General features: G+C 48.5%; 1 non-coding gene across 1 annotated transcript; it reads left to right on the forward strand.

Moving 5' to 3' along the window:
* Positions 1–507: 507 nt before the first annotated feature.
* Positions 508–614, forward strand: LOC133041732 (U6 spliceosomal RNA). The gene has a single exon (XR_009689309.1). It is a non-coding gene; the product is annotated as a U6 spliceosomal RNA (small nuclear RNA).
* The last annotated feature ends 12157 nt before the right edge of the window (positions 615–12771 follow it).

A 12771-nucleotide genomic window follows, 5' to 3' on the forward strand; every position in this document is an offset into this window, starting at 1 on the left:
ACCACAGTTCAAAGCATCAATTCTTTAGCGCTCAGCTTTCTTTATAGTCCAACTCTCACATCCACACATGACTACCGGAAAAACCATAGCTTTGACTAGATGGACCTTTGTTGGCAAAGTAATGTCTCTGCTTTTTAATACGCTGTCTAGTTTGGTTATAACTTTTCTTCCAAGGAGCAAGCATCTTTTAATTTAATGGAAGCAGTCACCATCTGCAGTAGTTTTGGAGCCCAAGAAAATTAAGTCTCTCGCTGTTTCCATTCTTTCCCCATCTATTTGTCATGAAGTGATGGGACCGGATGCTGTATTATTCAGATGGCTGGTTATTCTGCACACTTCCAGTTGGCATCATTCAAACTACTCGTTACTCTTTACTAACAACTAGGTATAAGCACCGTCCCCTGGTTTGACAAGTTTCATTCGTGGTTTGGTGTCCTTATTGCTGATCAATTTCAGATTTAGTAAACTTTTCCTAGAGCAAGAATTAAAAATGTTTGGGGACAATCAGTGCTCGCTTTGGCAGCACATATACTAAAATTGGAACGATACAGAGAAGATTAGCATGGCCCCTGCGCAAGGATGACACGCAAATTCGTGAAGCGTTCCATATTTTTGAAAGATAAAGAACATTACAGCATACTGACACATGTATATGGAATTTAGAAAGGTGATAACGATAACCCTATAGGCAGAACAGAAAAAGAGACACAGAAATACAGAACAGACTTTTGAACTTTGTGGGAGAATGTGAGGGTGGGATATTTCAAAAGAACAGCATGTATACTATCTATGGTGAAACAGATCACCAGCCCAGGTGGGATGCACGAGACAAGTGCTCTGGCCTGGTGCACTGGGAAGACCCAGAGGAATCGGGTGGAGAGGGAGGTGGGAGGGGGGATCGGGATTGGGAATACATGTAAATCCATGGCTGATTCATATCAATGTATGACAAAACCCACTGGAAAAAAATAATAATAATAAAAAAAAAAAAATGTTTGGGGACAATCAATAAGGATCCCCCTAGAGGACTCCTAAAACACTCACAGACTGCTGAACCCAACAGCCTCATTTTACAAGTAGAGGAACTGAGGCTGAGAATGTTCCAGTCTTTGCTAATCCCTGCTGATGACCTGTGGGCCAGGGTTGTGTTTGGTTTGGGGGTCCTCAGATCAGGGTGATGTTGAATAAATTTCAGGTGCTTTTTCTTCAAGCTCAGCCATAAGGTTTTTCACCTCTCTACAGGTCTGAGTTGAACAAACTCTAATTTGGAAAGTATTAGGTGTTGTTGTAATAACCTCCTGGTAGCACTGTATGTGTATGTGTGTGTATTTGTCCACCCTGCGTTTCAAAATCTCTGGCCCTTCCGAAAGACAAGCCGTTTATTAATGTGGTGCTCTCAGAATTGTTTTTTAATTGGAAACATTTTGCAATGAAAGCACATTAATAAAACCTGAATCCAAATCAAACTTCTCTGTGTATGTTATTTTTACTCTGCAGTCAAATGCTTTTATTAGATTTCAAACTTTTACCGTGCTTTTTATCTCTGGCTGTATAATGTTCTACAATTAAAAAAAAAAAAAAGCCAAATGACTCCAAAGTCTGGCAAAATAATATACTTTCTTGGATGTCTCTGTGTGTTGCCAATTAGCTTTGCCGTGAACGCAGGCCCCCATCCATCACCCGCCGCTGGGTGGCTGTAATGGAGACCTAATTTGTTTCATATGCCCCATGATCTCTGAGCCATTCACCAGTGTCTCCAACCTGCTGAGGAGCTGCCAGGCCAAAGGAGAAATGAATGACAAGAAAAACCCAAGACAAGCCAGAGGGACCCCTTATCAGGACAGAGCCCAGTTCTGCTCGTCCAGTGGGAACACTCAGCTTCTGTGCCTCCAATTTCTTCCTCCCAACTCCCCTCCCCCCGCTCCACTTTTTCTCCCCTTTTATGACCCAACTCAGAGCTCACAGGTGGGGAGGCCTAGAGTGGAGAATGGAAGACCTCTTTTTCCTTTGCCTTCCTGGGGCTGACTGTTGCCCACTCCCCCTCTCTGCCTGGTTCCCACCCCCTCCCACCTACTCCTTTTACAAGCCCGACTTTTAAACCTCCAGTTCCCTAGGAATTTTATGAATGCTCGGCACAAGCCAAAATAAACTCATAAAGAAAAAGTTTCTAAAGAAGGTCATAGACCCGTACAGCAAGTGCTAAGCGGTAAATACAAAAGTTCCCCGGGTCGCTGGGAGCTGAGGTCTGGGTGGCAGAAGGTTGGGGCAATGGAAGGAAAAGGGGGAGGGGAGGGGGGTGGTCAGGAGTGAAGGCTTTCTTTCCTCTCCTGAGAGGAGAGGAGAGGACTCCCCAAACCTCAGCCTCACAGAGTCTTTATTTGAAAAAATAAAAATTTAAAAGCCCTGTTAGAGTTTGACTTCTCATTTTATTGAAACTGTAGCCCAGAGAGGTAAGGCATTTATCCAAAATCACACAGCAAGCCGGCCTGTCCAATGCCGAAGCAGGTGCTTAGTTTCCCAGTCTAGAGCCTCCTCTCTCTGTGTTACTGATATAATGAGGGAAGGAAAGGAAGGGTCTTCAGGGCAGAACCTCTTCTGGGCCTCGGAATCATGGAGTTGTCTGTTGAAATTCTCTGGAGCAGCACTGTCCAGAACTTTCTGCAGTGATGGAGATGTTCTATATCTTTGTTGCCCAATACAGCAGGCAACTGGACTTCCCTGGTGGCTAAGGGGATAAAGAATCCGCTTGAAATGCAGGAGATGCAGGAGAAGCAAGTTCGATCCCCAGGTCGGGAAGTTCCCCTGGAGGAGGGCATGGCAACCCACTTCAATATTCTTGCCTCCAGAATCCCGTGGACAGAAGACCCTAGCAGGCTATATAGCCCATAGCATCGCAAAGCGTCGGACGCAACTGAGCATGCACGCAGAGTAGGCAATCACCACAGACCGCTATTTAAATTAGATTAAATAAAAAATTCAGCCTTCTAGCCTCGTTTCAAGGGCTATCATACTGGACCGCATGGATATAAAACATTTCTGTCATGGTAGAAAGTTCAATTGGATAGCAGTGTTCTCACATGTCAGCATAGTTGGCCTTCAAAGGCATCATCATGGTCATGATGCAAAATGGTTCCTCTCTCTGGGCTTCTGTAAGCCTGAGATCTTCCATTACTCTCATTCCCCAAAATGACACATGCACCTTGGGGGCTGTAGCTCCAACTCTCTTTTCTTTTCACCTCCATGATATCCACTACAAGATGGATTCCTAATGAAGGGTTAGTCTCAGAAGCTGAGGATTGGAAAGGCCTTACAGGGAGTTTAACTGAACCACTCCCAGGGCAGGAATCTGCCCTGAAGCCTCTCAGAGGGTGGCCCATCCTCCCAGTTTGCCCGCCTCTAGACCCAGAGACCTCACTATTTACCCAGGCAGCCTAGTCCAGGTCTGAAAAGTCGGGATTATAAGAATATACTTTCTAAAATCTAGCTGAAACCTCCCTATTTGCATCCTCCACCTTGGCTCTGCCCTCTGGCTCTCACTATATTAATTTTGTTTTTCTTTCTATGCAAAGACCCTTCTAATAGCTGCTGCTGCTGCTTGACTGCTTCAGTCATGTCCAACTCTGTGCAACCCCCTGGACTGTAGCCTGCTAGGCTCCTCTGTCCATGGGGTTTCTCCAGGCAAGAATACTGGAGTGGCTTGCCATGCCCTCCTCCAAAGGATCTTCCAGACCCAGGGATCGAACCCAGGTCTTCCACATCACTGGCAGATTCTTTACCATCTGAGCCACCAGGAAAGCCCAATAGCTAATTCTAATAGCTAAACAATCTAATTCCTTCCTTTTCCTCTTCAAACAGGGAATTCATCACTGAACACTAAGGTTTAAAGGTGGGCCGGTCAGCAGAAAATAGCAGGTACATCCCTCCCTTGATCTAGAGACTATGTTTCTGTTAATGCCACCCACACTTTAAGCAACTCCATGACTCCATAGTCTTGTACCAGATTTGGCCATATGCATGGTCCCATGGCTGAGTTGGTGATGGACAGGGAAGCCTGGTGTGCTGCAGTCCATGGGGTCATAAAGAGTCAGACACGACTAAGTGAATGAACTGAACTGATGGCTAAGTTGTCCCACCGGCAAATAGGTTGGATGTGGTCCCTACCAGAACTGCTTTTTGATTTGAGCAAAACTCCTGTTCCTGCCCCACTCTTCAGGCAGCCCCACACTTTGGAGTGCCTTCCTCAAAATTTTCCAAGTCCCTTTCCAACGCCTGAGACTGTCCAGGGCTAGCGGTGCTGTATAGGTGGGGCGCTGGGCCTGGACTGAGACCTGCTGGGCTCTGGTCCATTTCTCCCACTCAGGGTTTTTTCCACCCTTTGCTTCATATATGAGGTCAACCAGATGACCTGAGGAGCCCCAGGATTCATTTCTACGGTTTGGACCTGGGATTCCACAGCCAGGCCCTCTCCTAGCAGAGCAGCCTAGAAGATGGATCACTTCCACTTGCTGATGTGCTATTTTTCTTGTAGGTGCCCACAAACTTATGTCTCCAGAAGGGTGCTGACATGACGATTTTGAATGACTCATTGTTTCTATAGACAGGGACTCTGAACACCCTAGAGGCAGCCCTAGTTCCCGTGTTCACAATCTGATTGGAAGAAAAGTTTACTCTAAACTATTGTGAGAATAGAAGTGCTAGGTGAGCCCAGAAGAAAGAGACTGGAGGGCTTCCTATAGGCAGTGATATCTAAGCTGGGTCTAAAGAATGAGCCAGAAAAGAGAGGGAAGGGAGAGAAATCCAGGCAGAGAAAACTGTGAGAACAGGATGTGCACATGGGTTCGCCTGGTTATATAAGCTTGCACAGGTGGCTTAGTGTTTTTGAACTCCAGTTTACTTGTCTGTAAAGCTAAGACAACTGTTTCTGTCTCACAGGGTCAGGCCTTCATTCGGTGATTCAAAGAATATCCTGAGAGCCTACTAAGCCAGGCACGGTGCAAGTGCCAGGGACATCTGAGAGAGCAGAGCCAATTCCTGCTCTTAATGCACTCGAGACAGCAACAGTGCCACAGAGCAGTCTGACTCCCAGGAGCTCCACAGGGGGCTAGTTGACTCTGGCCAGGGCAGGACTTCCTGACCCTTGAGCTCAATCTTGAAGGGAGATTAGTAAGATCTGTCAGGGTAGAGGAGATGGGAAGGGTCTGCCAAGTCAAGGGAACCGTATGTGCAAAGGCCCAGAAATCTGAGCAAACCTGAACTCTTTGGAATCTGGGAAGTATGCCAATGGGTATGGCGTATGTTGACCATGGCTGGAATTTAAGGCCAGAGCTGGAAAGGCCTTGAATGCCCTTTATCATGTGGGTGGTATTGAGCTCTGGAGGAGTTTAAGCCTGGAAGTCATATGACCAGATTTGCAGTTTAGAGAGTTTCTCTGGAGGCCAGTGTGGAGGCTAGACTGGTGAGTGAGAGGCTAGAGGTTGGGAATCAAGGGGGAGGCTGGGGCGATGTCCGGATGAGAGCTGATGGGGCTGTCTCCAAAAAGATGGAGAAGGTATGTCAGATTGAAGGCCTGTATAGGAGGCAGAATTAGCAAGCACTGGGTGGTTGGTGGCTGTGTGTGGTAAGAGAGGTGGAGCCAAGAATGACTCAGGTATGTGGTGTGTTTGCTTTCCAGAAAAAGTACCAATAATCATGGCAATATTAGCTAGCATTTATTACCTACTAATTATGTGCTAGGCAATGTGCTAAGCATTTTACACACATGACCTCATTTAATCCTCACAGCAATTCTGTGAGGTAGCTACTCTTTTATCCCCCATTTTAAGGATGAGGAAACTGGTTCAGAAAGGTTAGGTAACTTGCCCAAAGTCACACAGCAGACCCAAAACTGGCCTTCTGGCCAGCCTTCAACATCTCTCTCCATCCTTCCCTCCTGCTTTCTTCTCAGGCTCAGGCTCTGTGCTCCTGCCAGGCCATCCACACCCTGTCCGACCACCCAGGCACTCAGGCACCGGCTGTCTTCTCGCCTGCCTTTCCTTCAGGGCTTTCCTGCACAGCAGTGGGGTCTCTTCAGGGAGCACCCCGTTTGCTGGTTTGCACACCTGTCAGTCCACCTCCAGGACACTTGCTGAGCCACAGTCCAGACCAGGCCTACAATGCAGAGGTGGGAAGACTTGGCCCTCGCTGAGTGCCCTCAGCCCAGGACAAGACAGGTGGCTCCTCCTCTGTGGGTTCCTACCCAACCGCCATGTCTAAGGCACCCCCACGCCACTCCTCCGTGCTCTCTCCCTCAGCCCCTGTGTGCTTGTTCATGGCTTTTACCAGAGTTGCGTCATTTTCTATTTCTGTTTCTTGGGTCTATCTTCCCTCTAAGAGGTCAGCTCCTAGGTAGGGGTTGACTTTTGTCCCCTCAAAAGTCATGTTGAAGCCCTGACCCCATCATACCTCAGAATGTAACTGTGTTTGTAGAAGGAACTCCCTTTAAGGAGATAACTGTGAAAATGAGGTCACTGGAGTGGGCCCTAAAATGACTGGTGTCCTTATGAAGAAGAAGAGATTGGGACCCAGACACGCACAGAGGAAAGCGCATGTGAAGTGACAGGGAGAAGACAGCCAGGATGAGAGGCCTCAGAGGAAACCAGCACGACCAACACCTTGACTTTGGATTAACCACCTCTGGAATGGTGAGGCAATAAACGTCTGTTGTTTAAGCCCCTTATCTGTAGTACTTTGTTAGAGTTGCCCAAGTCAACTAATACATCACCTAAAGGATACTCTGCCTCATTTCCTGGAGCTTAGCATCATCGTATGTCACCCATGACCCGGCTCTCAGTAAAATGTTATCAATTAAGTATGTGTACTTACTTCCCAGGTGGCGCTAATGGTAAAGAACCTGCCTGCTAATGAAGGAGATGAGTTTGACCCCTGGGTTGGGAAGATCCCCTGGAGGAGGGCATGGCAACCCGCTCCAGCATTCTTGCCTGGAGAATCCCATGGACAGAGGAGCCTGGTGGGCTACAGTCCATAGGGCCGCAAAGAGTCAGACTTGATTAAAGAGACTTAGCAAGTCTGTATACTAGTATGTGTGTGATGTGATACATATGTCAATACACACAAGGATCCGTGGGTACATCTATCTGTGTAGGGATGAGCTCAAGCCTGTGTGGCCACATGAGCACACTTTGACTTTTGCATCTGTAGTTCTATGTGAAGGTGTGTTTATGAATGTATTTGTAGGCAGACTATTAGTGACTTGTGTTCAAATGTGTGTGAACAGGGGCATGGTTCTTATGAGGTCATGGAGTGTCTCCACACACACACGAACACCAGCTGTGCCTGTCACGCTCCTGAGTCTGTGGACCCAAGTCTGGAGCAGCAAGTCTCTGAGTGTCCCCGCATGCACACATGTCTGTCCTGCTTCTCAGAAAGTGTCACTGCTCAGGGCCGGAGCAGTGACAGGTCTGTGCCTGGGTAGAGGGCTGGGGAGAAGTCTTAGCTACTGGTTCCCCATGAGGTGGATTCTTTCCGGGGAAGAGCTTCTTGAAGCAGGTGGAGCAGGGTGGGCACTGCCAACCCAGCCAGCACAGGCCAGGCCAGGGTAGAGAGAGGAAAAGCAGAGCCGGCAGCAGCTCTCCCTTGGATCTGTCCCTGTCACCTTCCCCCAAAATGGGTTGCTTCCCCGTCCTGCTCCTCTGTTCTTTTTTTTTTTATGGCTGCACCGGGTCTTTGTTGTCATGTGCAGACTTCCTCTAGTTGCAGCCAGCGGGGACTACTCTTTGTGGCAGTGCATGGGCTTCTCACTGCGGTGGCTTCTCTGGTTGTGGAGCACAGGCTTTAGACACCTGGGCCTCAGCTGTTGCAGCACGTGGACTCAGTAGTTGCAGCTTGCAGGCTCTAGAGCACAGGCTCAATAGTTGTGGTGCATGGGCTTAGTTGCTCTGAGGCATGTGGGATCTTCCTGGATCAGGGATAGAACTGGAGTCCTCTGCATGGGCAGGCAGATTTTTATCCACTTTGCCACCAGGGAAGTCACACTGCTATGTTCCCAAACAGACTTAGCTGGACAGTTACACCTTTGTTTGTGTGATTTAGGCTAAGCTAACTCCCTAGGCATCTCCCCTGACAATAAATCGGGGAGGGGAGGGAAGGAAAGGAGGGACGGGATTTCGAGTCAAATATTCTCACTTTTGCCCCTAATTCGCTGTGGCCCTTTCACAGTTATCACCCCTCTAAATCTTAATGCCTCTTTCCCTAAAAGGGTTGAGAAGACCCCCTGGAGAAGGAAATGGCAACCCACTCCAGTATCCTTGCCTGGAAAATTCCATGGACAGGGGAGCCTGGCAGTCTGCAGTGCATGGGGTCGCAAAGAATTGGACATGACTGAGCACACACTCACACAAGAAGTACCCCCGACTTGAGAACAGAGAGGTGCTGGCAATGAAAATGTTTTGTTAACTACAAGCCCCAGGAAGCCCTTAGGTGGGCTCCAATTCCCTGACTCCCATCCTCCTGATTTGGCCAAGAGGAGAAACTCAACCTGGGGGCTCCACCTCCCCCTGCTGCAGGGGCTGTGTGGAGGAGGTCAGGCTGGCAATTTACAGTATGAGGAGCCAGCTCCCTCCCAACACACGATCTATCAAGGCCGTGTTTTCCTTGGAAGGCTGCTCCCGCGTGGAACCCTCTTCCCGCAAGCGGCTCTCCCTCAGGTGCTCTCAGAGTTCATGGGCAGGTGAGGGGGAGCTGGGGGAGGGCAGAGGCCTCCTGGGAGGGGCCCTTTCCGTCAGAAATGACAGATGCATTTCCTCAGCTCCAGGCCTCAGCCTCAGCACATTGGGGCGGGCGGAAGCCCTGCTGGTTCCCAAGGGGCAATGGAAGGGAAGTCTCTCCCGGCTCCCCCTCCTCTCGGCCCTCTCAGTTCGGGGGCTGAGGAGGTGCAGAGACAGGGAATGGGCCATGGAGACAGAGACACAGAGACACGTGGAGAGAGGCAGAGATACGTGGACACACAGGCGGGAGAAACCAAGAATCAGGCGGGAAGGCTGAGAAAGACCACAGACAGAGACTGAGGCATAAAGGGGCTCAAGGAAACCCTCAGGGAGAAAACACAGGGTCAAGGAAGGCAAGGCAGAGAGAGCAAGGCCGAGAGAGGAGAAAAGCAAGCCAGCCAGCAGCGAAGGCAGAAAGTCAGGGAGAAAACAAGAGAGAGCTGGAAACACACAGGGAGTGGGAAGGTGATGAGAGAGGCTGGAGAGAACAGCCTGAGAAGAAGTGAAGGAGAGAGACCCAGGCCACCTAGAGTTCAAGACAGGCGGAAGCCCATGACATCCAGGCAGGAATACTGTGGGGAGAAAACCCAATGGCCATGACTCAAAATGAAAGACATGGCTGTTGTTGTTCAGTCACTAAGTCGTGTCCGACTCTGTGTGACTGCGTGGACTGTAGCACGTCAGGCCTCCCTGTTGCTTACTGTCTCCTGGAGTTTGCCGAAGTTCATGTCCAAAGATGTGGTTGGTTCCATGCTCATTTAGAGCAAATGTACAGACTGTTCAAATCCCAGAGCCTGTCATGTAAACTAACCTCTTCTCTTGCTTCCTAGACTGCAGAGGATCCCGAAACCTCTGCTGGGTGTGGGAGTGCGGGTTAATGGGACCCCTCCCCCTACCAGGACCAGGCCTTGTGGAAGGCCAGGGCGTGGGGTGGGCATGACATGGGTCCTGGACTGGAGGAGACAGCCCTTGGGAAGGGGGCTGCAGTGGCTGTGGCGATGGGGGGACCACAAGGAGAAGGAGGCATCAGGAACTCTAGGAGGAAGAGAAGGAGAAATGCGCCCCCACTTTCTCTGAGACCACTACATTTTTCATAGAATCAGACTTGATTTTGCCAGATAGGCAGTGCAGCCTCCACGTAGGAAAGGAACTCACTCGCTCAGTAACTGCTTAGCTAGTTGATGCCAGACTCTTTGCTGGCTGCTGGGGGACCACAGACACAAGGCAACAGAAAATGTTCCCTTGTGGAGCTTACTTTCTAGTGGGAGGAGAAAGTATAAACAAAATACTGATGCTTGTAGTGACATGAACCGCTGCTTCTCAGATAGAGGTTTGTGCTGTGAATAAATCAGAGCAGGAAAGAAGAGATATGAGAGGAGGCTTATGATTGAAATGAGGTGGTTGGAGAAGACCCCATGGAGAAGTCCTGATGAGGTGAAGGAGTGAGCTGTGAGAATACCCAGAGGAAATGAGGTGGGCTTGCCTGCAGTGAGACCTGAGGGACGGGATTCAGGGGAGGGGCAGGGGTGAGGCAGGGTAGGAAGGAACCAGGCCATGCCGGCCCCATAGACCTGTGGGTGTTGGTTCTGCTCCTAGGGGAATGGCAAAGTCAGTGTAGGGTTTGAGCAGAAGAGTGACGTGAAATGACTGATCTTATTTAGGTGGTGACCATCTGGTGTGGTCTCAGCAAGAGATGGGAGACACTTGGACCAGGTCAGTAGCAGTGGAAATAGTGATAAACAGTCAGGTTGTAGACCCCTGAAGGGAGAACTAATAGAATTTGCAGGTGGATCTGATATGTGTATGGGACAAGGAGAAGGATGGGAGTCACAATCTCCCTGCAAGGGCTCCTTGCCTCTGCTCTCGCCTTCCAGGGCAGAGCACTTACCTCTCTTGGGGGCCACTCCTCTCTGGACTGCACTGTCTGAGGGACTGTGCTTCCTCTGGGTGGTGCTTAGACCTGCCAACCAGAAGGGCCCGCTGGGCAGGCAGATGGGATGATAATGACAAAGAAAGCCTCATAAATTCCCTGCACACCATACTGAGAGGACTAACGAGCCAAGACTACGCAAGGGAGAATGACCCTGCCCTGCCATCTGACCATCACTGGCTCCTGGTGCCCCTCCCATCCTCTGGGTACTGCCTCCTACAGGAGAATTTCCTATTTCCCTAAAATATCAGTTGCATTAACTGCAGAGAAGAACACAAGAGATGGTTAAAAAACAATTGAGTTACAAGAACTAACCTAAATTGAGCTCCAACACAAAGCTGTTGTTGCTGTTCAGTTACTCAGTCACGCCCAACGCTTTGTGACCCCATGGACAGCAGCACGCCAGGCTTCCCTGTCCTTCACCATCTCCTAGAGCTTGCTCAAACTCATGTTCATTGAGTCAATGGTGCCATTCAACCATCTCCTCCTCTGTTGCCCCCTTTTCCTCCTGCCCTCAATCTTCCCCAGCATCAGGGTCTTTTCCAAGATGTCAGCTCTTCATATCAGATGGCCAAAGTAGTGGAGCTTCAGCTTCAGCATCAGTTCTTCCAATGAATGTTCAGGGTTGATTTCCGCTAGGATTGACTGGTTTGATCTCCTTGCTGTCCAAAGGGATTTGATTTAGGTCATACCTGAATGGTCTAGTGGTTTTCCCTATTTTCTTCAATTTAAGTTTTCATTCCAATCCCAAAGAAAGGCAATGCCAAAGAATGCTCAAACTACCACACAACTGCACTCATGTCACACACTAACAAAGTAATGCTCAAAATTTTCCAAGCCAGGCTTCAGCAGTATGTGAACCATGAATTTCCAGATGTTCAAGGATTTGGAAAAGGCAGAGAAACCAGAGAACAAATTGCCAACATCAGTTGGATCATCAAAACAGCCAGAACGTTCCAGAAAAACATCTATTTCTGCTTTACTGACTATGCCAAAGCCTTTGACTATTTCACAACTGGATCACAACAAACTGTGGAAAATTCTGAAAGAGATGGAAATACCAGACCATCTGACCTGCCTCCTGAGAAATCTGTATGCAGGTCAAGAAGTAACAGTTAGAACTGGACATGCAAAAACACACTGGTTCCAAATCGGGAAAGAAGTACATCAAGGCTATATATTGTCACCCTGCTTATTTAACTTATATGCAGAATACATCATGAGAAATGCTGGGGTGGATGAAGCACAAGCTGGAATCAATATTGCAGGGAGAAATATCAATAACTTCAGATATGCAGATGACACCACCCTTATGGCAGAAAGTGAAGAAGAACTAAAGAGCCTCCTGATGAAAGTGAAAGGAGAAAGTGAAAAAGTTGGCTTAAAACTCAACTTTCTGAAAACTAAGATCATGGCATCTGGTCCCATCACTTCATGGCAAATAGACGGGGAAAGAATAGAAACCATAAGAGACTTTACTTTCGGGGGGCTCCAAAATCACTGCAGATGGTGACTACAGCCATTAAATTAAAAGACGTTTGCTTCTTGGAAGAAAAGCTAGGACCAACCTAGACAGCATATTAAAAAGCAGAGACATTACTTTGCCAACAAAGGTCTGTCTAGTCAAGGCTATGGTTTTTCCAGTGGTCATGTATGGATGTGAGAGTTGGACTCTAAAGAAAGCTGAGCGCAGAAGAATTGATGCTTTTGAACTGTGGTGTTGGAGAAGACTCTTGAGAGTCCCTTGGACTGCAAGGAGATCCAACCAGTCAATCCTAAAGGAAATCAGTTCTGAATATTCATTGGAAGGACTGATGCTGAAGCTGAAGCTCCAATACTTTGGCCACCTGATACAAAGAACTGACTTGTTTGAAAAGACCTTGATGTTGGGAAAGATTGAAGGCAGGAGGAGAAGGGGATGACAGAGGATGAGATATTTGGATGGCATCACCAACTCAATGCACACGAGTTTGAGTAAACTCCAGGAGTTGGTGACGGACAGGGAGGCCTGGCGTGCTGTTGTCCATGGGGTTGCAAAGAGTCAGACATGACTGAGCAACTGAACTGAACTGAACTGAA

The sequence above is a fragment of the Dama dama genome, chromosome 20 (genome assembly GCF_033118175.1).
Source record: "Dama dama isolate Ldn47 chromosome 20, ASM3311817v1, whole genome shotgun sequence".
Taxonomy (NCBI): Eukaryota; Metazoa; Chordata; class Mammalia; order Artiodactyla; family Cervidae; genus Dama; species Dama dama.